Here is a 12,273-nt window from a genome sequence, read left to right as displayed (position 1 = left end):
TGTGTGAAACATCCTGAGCGAAGAGTACTTCTACCGGGAACTATGAGCTGGATCCCCCTAGGAGAAAAGGTTCTACGTGGGTTAAGCTACGAAAAACAAGCCTGGGCGAAGAGTACTTCTACCCGGAAGTATGAGCTAGATCCCCCTAGATGAAAAGGTTCTACGTGGGTTAAACTACGAAAATAATCTGTAATAGTGATGCATGCTGAAAATAAAAGAAAATAGGGATTTTGCGAAACTCACCTTTGGTGACATTTGTACTTTAGGAATCGTCATTCTACACTATTTTTTTCCTGCTTGCAAACAAAGAAAAATTGTTAGTTTTAAAAAGTGGTGGTCGGTTTGTGTCCTTGATGTCTTTGGCAGTTTGGCTTTGTGCCCATCTTCGTTTGATGATGATTTCAACCTACTAGATGTTTCATGAATACCACTTGCATTTCTGGCCCCGGAGAGCCTTTGACTTCTCAAACTTTTACATGACGGTTGGTCGCGTGGGACTTAACCTTTTCAACTTTAATTTTCCTTTGTGACATTTCACTTTCGACTTCTTTCCTCAACACTTTCAATTTCAAAGCATTGGGGAACCTTTGGCTTTTTCAAACTTTGCCAAAATGGTTAGCCACCTGGGACTTAACCTTTTCAACTTCATTTTGCCCTTGTAGGCACTTTCAATTTGATTTCATCCTTACAAGAGTTTTTGATTTCGAAGCATCGGCCGCCATGGCCAGTCGGGGTCAACTTGATGCCCCTGCCGAGTCTGGGTGCCTCTTGAATATTAGCTTGTATCAAACAAAAGCCCTATAAATCAATCTTGCTATCCCTTCTTTGCCTTAGTTTTGGAACAGAGTTAGACCGAAATGGATTTGAAGAAAAACAAACAATGGAATGGACAATGAATTTTGACAAGAGGTATTCCTTTCGGGGGAAGGAAAGGACTTATCTGAAGTACATGTGGACTTCAATGAACATGACATGTCTTTTGGACTGGATGCCTGATCTGTGTAAATCGGCCGACTTTTATAAATTCATCACAACTTTTGCCTCGAAACCGAGAAACCTTGCCCAATACTGTATCGATGCCAGTAACTGTGGGAATCCTCTTTTTCGATCAGTGACGCCTTTTGCGGGTCACCAACTGACCTCTATCATTTTTCTTCTCACCATCGTCTTATAGTGCTCTTTGTGAGTTTTCACTAACAAGACTCTCTCATTTTAATTTCTTTGCTTACCATCGCTTTACGGTGCCCCTGGGGGTTTTCACCAATAAGACTCTCTCATTTTATTTCTCATTTGATTGTATCAGATCCTATTTTGAACCTCTTTGCCGATTGATCGGAAGGACTTGAACAAGATTTGGGGTAAAAAGAATTTGGATTGAATTACAACTTTGGAACTTTTCAGGCGAAACCATCGCCGAACCATTATAACATCTACCCCAGTCTCACTTTTGGGGGAGTTTGGATTTTTATTTTCGTGTGACTGAATCCCAAAGAGAGGCTGCCTACATATCCTTTCAGAATCAAGTCGAACGTAGTTCAAGGAATATGAACTTGTTCAATTTTTTTGTTTTGTTTTTCTTCTGTTTTGTTTTCATTTCTCTCTTCTTCTTTTTCTCTTTTTTTTTTCTTTTCCTTTTTTTTTATTTGTTTGTTTTTTTAAATAACTCAGCGAGGTTCCAAAGAGGGTAATCAAAGAAAGGTAACAGGCTCAAAAGGGTTAGCAAATGGTTGATGGTGTTTGGATAGCGAGAATGAAAGCCTTCGTCATCCCAATCAGAGAACATTAAAGCTACATAGAGGCTCAAACAAAGTACCTTTTGATTGCATCTGCATTGACGGTTGTTTCAGAGACATTTCCTTCGATGCTTCCCAGGTACAACGCTCTCTTTTGCAGTACTCTCGTTATAATGTATGGACCTTTCCAATTTTGAGCCAATTTTTCCTTAGCTTCTTCATGAGGTGGGATGATACGTCTCAGAATGAGTTGTCCTATTCCAAATTTCCTGGGCCGCACTTTTTTGTTGTAGACATGAGTCATTCTTTGTTAGTACAACTACCCCTGGCAAACTGCGGCCATCCATTTTTCATTTATCATAGTCAACTGTTCCAACCGAGTCTTGACCGATTCATTATCCTCGATCTCGGCTTCAACAATGATCCGAAGAGAGGGAATCTCAACTTCGTTCCAATTTTCTATTTATTTTCTTACAAGCCTTGTCTTCAAAATATTCTGCTTCTTGATTCATTATTTATAGGTCTGACAATGTCTTAGGATCTGGGCATGAAGTCCGCAAGCATGTCATGTTATTAAAATTTGCATTTACAGAGCTAAAAAAAGAACAAGAAAGGTGATAAGATTAAGAAAAGAGACATTCCTTGACAATGAAATATTAATTTCATTTAATTTTTTTTTAATTTTTTTAAAGATAGAAGGGTTTACATGAGAAAGTAAGAAAATAAAGTAAAACATCCAAATTATACCCTAAAATAATCCGGAAGCAGAAAAGACAGCAAGACCGGCTACCGAGACTCCAGTCTCAAAGAGAACTTTTCAGGTTTGGCGAACTCTTTTTTTTTTTTTTGCTTTTTTGCTTTTCTTCTGTCTCGACAATGGTTACCATGGCCTTCAGTGCCAGATAAAATTCCTCATCATCACAGATCATTACATTGACTGGCCCAGTGTTTTGAGCAGGCAACAGATTGTTCGTCACATCAAGAGCCTCTTCGTCTCGAAGAACGATTCTTTCGGCTTCAATCAAGTCTTCAACTGCCCTCTTGAAGGTCCAAATAGTCCTCAGTATCGTGTCCCACTGCTCCAGAGTGGTATTCACATCTAGCATCAACTTGGTGCGAGGGGGACTCAGGGTTTGGCCGGTTCGGTGCCACTGGCTACAGTAGACCTAGCCCGATTACCTTTTGAAACAAACTTGAATATGATACACCAAAGGGGTGAACTGATTCCTTCTGAGGGGCTCTCTTGGGCAAGAATTGCATTGGAGAATATTTGGTTGGATATTATATGGAGCTTGGTAGGGACGGGCATTTCTTGGATGTGGAGCTCAGTTTTGTGTATAATGCTCTAGTCGCGTGTAAGGTTGCATGTTCATCACCGCATAGGGAGGCGGTGCCACGACATAAGCATCATCTTGATGGGGATAATAGTGTTGTGGGGCCTTAGGAAGCATATATGATTGGCTGAATGACCTGTGGGGCCCCTCGAGCTCAAAGCCATCATGGCTCCCTCTTCCCTCCTTCTGTGAACCATTTTGAACGGTCTGTGATATGGCCTTAAAGACAGCATGACTCAAGATTCGGCCCGTTTTTAAACTAGTTTCGACCATCTCCCCAATTTTGATAGCCTCGGTGAACGGATTACCCATAATGGACATCATGTTCTGGAAGTAGTCTGCCTTTTGGGCATGTAGGAAGACCATAATCATTTCTGCTTCGTCCATTGGAGGCCTTACCCTGGCGGCTTGCTCGTGCCATTTGACGGCATATTTACAAAACGTTCCGCTATTTTCTTTGTCAAACTAGACACAGTGTTCTCTTTTTGAATTTTTCACTCTTGCTTTCTTTTTTTTTTGTTTTTTTATTTTTATTTTCTTATTTTTCTTTGTTTTCTTTGTTATTTTTTGTCACTCTTTTCTTTCTTTTTCTTTCTTCTCTTTTTTTTCACTCAGTTTATTTGATGTAAATGATCGAATCCGATGGGGATTGCCTACGTATCATGACGCCGCATGAATCAGATCTTGCGTAGTTCATGGCAGATTAGGAATAAAGTAAATAAACTAACTCCCTTTTTTTCATACACAATTAATCCGACAAAAGAAAATATTTTGATTTGATTTTCTTTTCAAATGAAAGACTTCTAAAAAGAAAAAAAATATTTTTGGTTTTAATTTTTTTTATTTGGGATTTTCTAAGAAACGACTTCTAAAGAAGGAATTAAAGAAAAATATTTTTGGTTTTTTGAAAATTGGGATCGGAACGGATGAGGCTTGCCTACGTATCTCACATCCGGTGAGAATCAGACCCGCGTAGTTCGGTCAAAACCGACTATGTTCTTTTTATTTTTTTATTTTTATGAAAATTAATCTTCAAAACCCATATGCACTAGACCACATCATTTTTTCTCTGTTCGTTCAACTGATTTATGCTAAAGTCGGTCGACATCAAGCCTTCCAAATAATGCAACAAGTAGCACATAACATGACATAATAGTTTCAACAAGGTACCTGTCCTAAAACAGAACTCGACCCCTGTGTCAAACGCTGCTAAGTCAAATACACATGATGCAAATAAAGTGTAGCCTACTAGGGATATTCATTGCTTGTGGCTTGTTCTTCTACGTTTCCAAATCCTAAAGGAGGTGGTATCTAGACCTGGCTTACCCGGGAGGACAACCTGAGCCGAGGAGTGTCAAGCGTCACCAATAGTAGAACAACACTGGCTAGCTAACGGCTCTCCCGCCTAAGCATATGTGACTAAATCCTTCACAAGAAGCTGGTAGGTTAACTGGCTTTATCTCAAGACAGAAATTTTGTGATACTGGTAGGCAAACACAACGTAACTAACTATAAGAAGACTCAGATGGGTGCGAGAGGATACAATTTATATGTACAGTTTAACAATATCAAAACGAAAAAAGTGGACAAGTAACACATTAGGACCAAATAAATCACAATATATACAAAAATTAATAAAGCCAAACAAAGTCAATGTACAAGATCGAATTCTTGAGAGTTCCCCAACAGAGTCGCCAGAGCTGTCACACCCCTTTTCTATCCCCAAAAGATATATGTATTATTGGATTGTGGGTTAAAGAGTTTTTCCAATTAAAGTGACATTTTTGAAATAGGGATTATTTTGTTATTCAGAGTCGCCACTTGGAATTAATTTTTGGTGTTCCAAGTCACCTTTTATTTGAATCCCTAGTCAAAGGAAGGTTTGACTCTTTTATTATTGGTCTGCAAAAATAAAGTCCGGATAAGAAATTTTATTGACCGGGGAGAAGGTATAAGGCATTCCCTGAGTCTCGTGGTTCTAGCATGATCACTTTATTGACTTAAACTTGGCTTGAATATCTGAATTATTACATGTTTTAGAACCTTTTATACATTACCGCTTTTATACCGCTTTTATTATTTATGAAATTTGTTTGAATAAGTCGTGATGTCGCGTACTCGTTATTTTTGTACACATTGCGAATCGCGCCACATGAAACGCTCCCGCGACTTACAACATGTTAATTTTTATTATTATTTTAAGTTATAGTCAAGTCACGTGAAACACACACTCTAATTGGGAATTATGTATCATGACTATGATACCGGAACCGTACCTATAGTCGCGATGATTTATTTATGTAAAGCACGCCTAAAGTAACTAGCGCACTTGAATTATTTTTTTAAAAAACTAATTTGAGATTATTGTAAGGCCAAGAATTTATAGAATTCACCCATGATATATATAAATTATTGGAAGTGTTCATAGCTTAGTAAAAGTGTTAAAGTTCTTAAAAAAAAGATGCACTAGCTAATCCATGCACATTTTGTAGTCCAAAGTATATACGTTTTTTCAAAATGATCGAAGATGAATTTCTTTAGCATTATACAATCTAACTTTCCAACACGGATGAACCTACGTACCTATATATGATTGAAATCTAAAACGAACAAAAAATACAATAAATAAACTAAGCACTTCAGTTGTCAAGAAACCAAAAAATAATACATAATTTTACAATAAAGACGATAACAGAAATGAATTGAAAAGTTTTATGGGTCAAGAACAAAATATTTTGCAGGAAAGCAAAACTTCGATTGACATAAGGGTGCATCAACAATTAATACAGTATAACGTTGAGAAGCTACATTAATTTTATCAAAATGAAATCACATCCATATCTAAGAAGGACCACAAACAGACAAAGGTAAAAGATTGGACCTTTAGTAACAAAAATCTTTCTTCTATTAACAAGCACCTCCGGTGGAATTACAACAGCTGAATCGACGCCAAATGAAACCAACAGTGAAAATACGTCTGAATTCGAACAGAAAATGCAGCGGCGCTGGAACCTCGCCAATAACTCGAGCGGAACTAATGACCAACGAACGGAGCTAGCGACCTACGAACTTTTGAATTGGGGTGCTGCTGCTGATTCCTAAGGGAGACTCGCTGACATTTGGTCCAATTTGGGACTTGACTTGGACATTTGAACAAAGCAAGACTTTAAAAGAACTAGTCCAAATTAAATCTTCTTTCTTTCTTTTGTGATTTTGATTTTTTTTTTATTGATTAATAGATGAAAAAAAATAAAAATACTACTCCTAAACTTGAAATAGCAGCTCAAAATTTACTTATCAAACTAATATATTTTTTGAAAAATATTTTCTTTCTTTGTAAATGAAGATAAAGCTTATATTAAAAATGTAATTTTTTTTATTGTTTTCAATTTTTCTTAAGTAAAATATATAAAAGGAGAAATAAGAGCTAAAATATATTTACATACTAAAAAGTGATGAAAAACTCAAATATAGTAAAAAATTAGGTGCTCACATACTCAAATCAGATAATGTGTTCAAACACCAAATCCTTTTGGGTGTTAAATGTCGTTAGCAAGTGTGATTATTTCATTATATTCACCTCTAATTTCTTTAACCCATTTGAAATCTTCAGGAGTAGAAAGTAATTTTTCCAACAATATCATCGTGTAAAGTCCTCGGTGTTGACGGTCTCTTCCCTGGGTAAGTTATTTTTTTGAAATTCTTAATTTTTTGGTGATTGTATGTTTGGTATTCCTCTCAAAATGCTGAAATGAGATGTTGTGTGGTATGGGTCTGTTATTTTTCCTGATATTTTTCGACAAAATTCCAAAAAGCAGTTTTCAACTGATTCTTTTGTTTTTTACGCGATTCTTTGTTTTTACGCGATTTTGTGTTTTTCCTTTTTGTTTATTTGGTTGGTTTATTTATTTTCCTCGTGCTTTTTTACTGTACTTGTTAAGGTTGTAGCTTTCGATTTTCTTTTAGGTTTATGCTTAGATTATCGAGATAATTGGGTTACTAGCAAAACCCTAATTTTGATTTTGATTTTTAAGTATGATTAATTTGATTTTGATTTGATTTTTGATCCACAATTGAATCTCCAAATGCAAAAACTGCTTTTACATCTACGTTTTTAGGTACATGCAGTTAGCGAGAATAGTTTTTTCTTCTATTTCACTTTTAATTTCTCTGACCCATTTGAAAATATACAGGAATCAGAAGTAATTTTTCTTGAATAGCTATCTCCTAAAGCCCGTTATCAGTGTCGACTGCTCTTTCACTGGGTAGGTTGAAAACTTCTTTAGTTTCTCATTTTAAACAATAGTTTGTTTCTTTCATAAACCAATGCATTAACTGATATTCTCTGCGTTGACAAAAACAAAGTTAATTGTGTGAGCTCTGAAGCCTTGGTTATTGCCTTATGCTTCTAAGTGCTTTACCTAAATTAACTTTATTTGGAGTACATTAGCAATTAACCACACCTCCAGAAGCCTGCAAAAGCTCTTAGGCTCATGTAGATGGTCAGAGCAACCCAAATTCAGACGAATTTATAAATTGATGAAAGAATGAACAAGCATACAATGTTGAATAAAGCCATTGTAACCTGAACATATATAGCATTCGCTTTTATAAATATTTATTAATTAATAAAAAAGGAAAATATATATACTGACATTGTCTTCAGATTATAATCAAGGAAGATATATATGGTCATAAGGATGTTTTTCCACTTAAATTAGGATTTTGGAGGTCTTGAGGGAAGGGAGAGGGTTGATTTTTGGCAGTTGATAGATTTTCAAAGACTATAAACTTTAGATAAAGCGATCGAAACTTAAGTCTCAAGTCTCATGCATGATAGAGGTTTTAAGTTTTTTGTTTCCCTTTTTTGCCAGTTTCAAATACTTATGAGATGAATCAGCTATGATAAAGTTGTCATGAATCTGGAATGGAGAGAGTTTAATATTTTGATTCTTGTTATAGTCTTGGAATTGACATATAAAATACTACTCATGAGTAGTGACACCAAGAACTGAATCATGCCAAGGCATATTTTCTTGCTTATGAGGAATAAATAAACCTTCAAAACATTTAGGTCATATTAGTCCCATAAACATGCCATGCCACTTCATATGCCTCTTTCCATGAAACTTGGTGCTACTTAACTCCAATGTGGTTCAATTTCATTGATTTGTTCACACTCTTTATGAATCTAAGAGCTAAATTGTCTTGTCTCATATATTCACTTACTGACCGATATAGACTCTATTTTCCTCTTTTTTTCACTTCATACCTCATTAAATATTTCAAAAGATTCAATCACTGGTCCTTTAAATTGTTATTTTTAACATGAAATGGTTTAACATGGGAATGTCTTCTCTGCTTGCAGTATTTGTGACTGAACAGATACTCTTAAGATAATGGCAAGCTACAAAATCCTTTTCTCAAATTGTTTTTACCTGTGGAATGCTTTATTTTTGTATTTATATTTATGTTGCTTGATAAGTGGATTTCAGAGATTAATCATCTAATATTTGATGTCTTAATGGCTTCACTATATCATCTTGGCTGAATATTTCAAATCTAATTGAGATATTTTATGAAAAATAACTATGTTGGACAGTAAACATTTCCCTCTTTGACTAGTATAGTATTATTGTATTTTCGTTTGATGCACTGTTTGTATTGTGATCCTTCTCTTAATAGGAAAAAGTTGTTGATACAAGTATAAATACTCATTGTGCCTTGAACACTAATGAGCCATTTGTGTTGGCATCTCAGTCTGAACAAGTCTTCTACTTAGAAGACATGGTTGATAAAGATTGGCTTGTTGTTGTAAAGACAAATCCTCGCGACCTTTTCAATATGCCTTAAGTTGATGATAATTCTGTAGCAGTTGAAGATGAAGCATTACTGAATGAAGAAGCTTATCAACAAGAGGAAGTTGAATTGAATATTTTGCAAAACAATGACCAGGAAAATGATATTGATGTGGCTTTACATATGGACGATGTTGAACCACAAAGTATTGATGCAAGTATACAAGCTTAGACAAGTATGCATGAAAAAGAATGTGGAAGTAGACAAACGGATCAGCATAGAAATAGCCAAGAGGATTCAAGAACAACTGGCTGCTATCATGTCTGGAATGCAACAGGTGATCTACTCTTAATGTTTTTGTACTCTTCCTTCCTTCTTGACTATTCTTCTTCTTCTTTTTTTCTTGAATTTTGGTTCCTTCTTGGAAATTCTTCTCTTCTTATCTTTTGTGAGGCAAATAGTGTATTTGATAAAATACCTTCTTTTATGAGGGACATTATTGCAATAGAGTTTGGATACTTGTTGATCAACCAAGTGGTAATGGTCAGGTTGAAAATATTCCTACAATTGGATAGTTGTAGATTAAGATTTAGAGACAGTGTTTTATAAGCCCTTTTAGATATGAACATAGTGACCTTTTTGGATAAGTAAAAGATAAATTGACTTTTCTTATAGTTGGATAGTTTGGTGTAGAAAGTAATACTATCGCCTACAACATTTGGACTACAGAGAGTTGTAGGCGATGTTATTTCACTTAAGACAATTGTTAGAAGTACTGATGCAAACAAGATGTCAAATACTTAAATCTTGGAATTGTAGTTGTTAAGTCTGAATCATACATGTTAAGTATAAGGTCAACATTAGCGTCCAACATACTACTGAAGGAAAGTCACAATAGATAAATGTACATGAGTTAAAAGTTATTTTATTCACGCAGTAAGGTAGTGTTGAAAGATCCCATATGTCTCTTACAATTGAGTTGGCTCAGATATGCCAATCAATACTTGCAAGCTTATATTTTAGCCAAATGTTTTAGAAAAAACAGTTCCAATTGAAGAGAACAAATGCAGCATTGTACAAAATAAGTTCTAGTAAGACGATTACCCATTAATACCTTCAAGGTTAAATCACCCATCTAACAGTTCTAGCATTAAAATATCTTGGTGAACATACACAATTAAGGGAAGTTATTTTGGTTTTGCTATTACTCATTAAAAGATTAGCTTGGCTTTGCAATTATCAAAAGCTTAACAGCATCGCACACACTCAAACCAAGTACCTGTATAAACACTGTCCCTCTTTCATATGCTAATTTGTTTGAGTCTTTGTGATCGAACACCACAAGCATTACATGTGAACGTCACTAATAGACTTCTTCTTGGTAGTTTCAAGTTAATAGCTGCTTCCTGCGAGAAAAAAATGACATTTAAGTGGCCAAAGAGCAAGTAGTAATTCTTTTAATTGCAAATTAGAATATCTAGTCATTCTTCGCCAAATAGGGGGTCTAAATGTCTCATCTTCCAATTGAAGCTTAAGTCGCTTCTTCGGCTTAATGTTCTTATCTCTATCTTTTTTCACCTTGGTGTTATCTTCATGCTCTAACAATGTGATCTTGTATTTTTTTTCTTTAATAATAGGGACAAGATTCTTAAATAGTGATGACAATGAAGGAGAATCTTGAAGCTAAGGCACTCAATGTTTTTCTTTTTGGTTATATGTAAATGCGTATAATGACAATGAAGTATTACGTAGTATATATGCGGAGGAATTTGAAGCTAAGGCACTCAATATTTTACTTTTTGGTTATATGTATATGCATACAATGACAATGAAGTATTACGTAGTCTATATGCGGAGGAGCTTGAAGCTAAGGCACTCAATATTTTGCTTTTTGGTTATATGTATATGCGTACAATGACAATGAAGTATTACATAGTATATATGTAACTGAACTTTTAGTAATGGAAGTATTTAGTATTTGGTTTAGAAAATTCTTTTGGTGTTTATTAAATACTATTGGATGATCTTAAACTTATATATTAATATTAATATATAAGTTTCAGTTGCTAGATTATTATTAATATTAATACTAGAGTAAACTCTAGTATTCAGTTGCTACTAGAGTAATATTAATGGCGAGTTGCCACTGATGGCTTATCATTGTCAGTAGTGTTGCCACTATTTAGTAGCGTTATTAGAGTTGCCACTGATGGCTTATCATTTTGTGGCAACTAAGTCACCACTAAATGTCACTCTACAGTAGCGCTATTAGAGTTGCCACTGATGATTAATTATTTTTGTGGTGACTAAGTCGCCACTAAATGTTACTCTTCAGTAGTGACTTCAATAAAATCAGTTTGGTGGAACTCTTTATTGAGGCGAGTACATTTAGTTTTTGTAGCGACGACATCGCCACAAAATGTATACATTCTGTGGCGACCTCATGTTGTCGCCACTAGTAACATTCAGTAATGGAAGTACTTGCAGCAGTTCCATACTCGCTACTGTAAACATATAGTGGCGACTATCAATGATTTTGTTGCAACTTTGGTCGCCACTAAAAGACATATTTCTTGTAGTGTGTGAAGATGTCTGCCCTTAAACTGTACCGGAGATCTCAGACAGCTTTGAAGTAACTGCTTGCATCCAGTTGTTGAGGCTCTCAAGTATCTGAGAGACCCGCAATGTAGACAATAGACCTATCGGCATGGGCACCAACCTTAGAGCTGGTGTAGGCACTGGAGTAGGGGCTGAGGGTGATGGCTCAGGGATGGCAACTCTAGTACAGGTGGAAGGTTCAACTGAATTAGACGGAATAGGGGCTACAACTACTGGCTCATCAGAATGGCCAGCAGTAGTAGAGGTCTCTTTGGGTTCCTCGGGTCTTGCAGCTTGTACCACTCAAAGGGACCAGTCGGCTTGACCTTGGTGTCAAATGGCCTGGACTCCATCTTGGCATCAGTCTGTTGCGGTAGGGGTAAGATGTGTTACCCTGCTGTGCCACAAGTAAGATGTTGGCTGACATCAGAGCACCCACATTGATTGGGTACCCAGCCATAATAGAGGTTACCAATATAGCTCTTGGCAAGTCAGGTTCTCATTCAAGCACCGATCAAGTCTTCTGCACACAAAGGTTTGCCATCCTTTTGCCTCAAAGCTCATAGTGTTGCGGAGGATTGGCACCCCGGCACCTATCCAAGGGGTAGTAGGTCCAAGGGAAAGAATCTCAGCAAGCCATGGTCTACCCTCCTCCTTCAGAGCCAACTTTTCCAAATATTCCTTTAGCTCCATATCATCAAATCCAAGGTATGCATTCAATATGTGCTGATCAAACTTGACTTTCAGGTTGCGTACTTTGGTGATTTTTGTCCTTTTGAGAATATGAACCGTGATGGCGTAGAATTCAT

General features: G+C 36.1%; 1 long non-coding RNA gene across 3 annotated transcripts; it reads left to right on the top strand.

The window, feature by feature from the left end:
* Nucleotides 1-6,585: 6,585 nt before the first annotated feature.
* LOC104115251 (uncharacterized) lies at nucleotides 6,586-10,857 on the top strand. 3 transcript variants are annotated; one of them, XR_011410421.1, is made up of 4 exons: nucleotides 6,586-6,748; nucleotides 7,261-7,332; nucleotides 8,753-9,203; nucleotides 10,504-10,857. It is a non-coding gene; the product is annotated as an uncharacterized lncRNA (long non-coding RNA). The 3 variants fall into 3 exon arrangements; XR_690569.4 differs by having other exon boundaries at nucleotides 6,590-6,748; nucleotides 8,828-9,203; XR_001973044.3 differs by lacking the exon at nucleotides 6,586-6,748 and adding an exon at nucleotides 6,762-7,185 and having other exon boundaries at nucleotides 8,828-9,203.
* The last annotated feature ends 1,416 nt before the right edge of the window (nucleotides 10,858-12,273 follow it).

Source organism: Nicotiana tomentosiformis, chromosome 8, assembly GCF_000390325.3.
Source record: "Nicotiana tomentosiformis chromosome 8, ASM39032v3, whole genome shotgun sequence".
Taxonomy (NCBI): Eukaryota; Viridiplantae; Streptophyta; class Magnoliopsida; order Solanales; family Solanaceae; genus Nicotiana; species Nicotiana tomentosiformis.
This window is presented reverse-complemented; position numbering and strand designations above follow the sequence as displayed.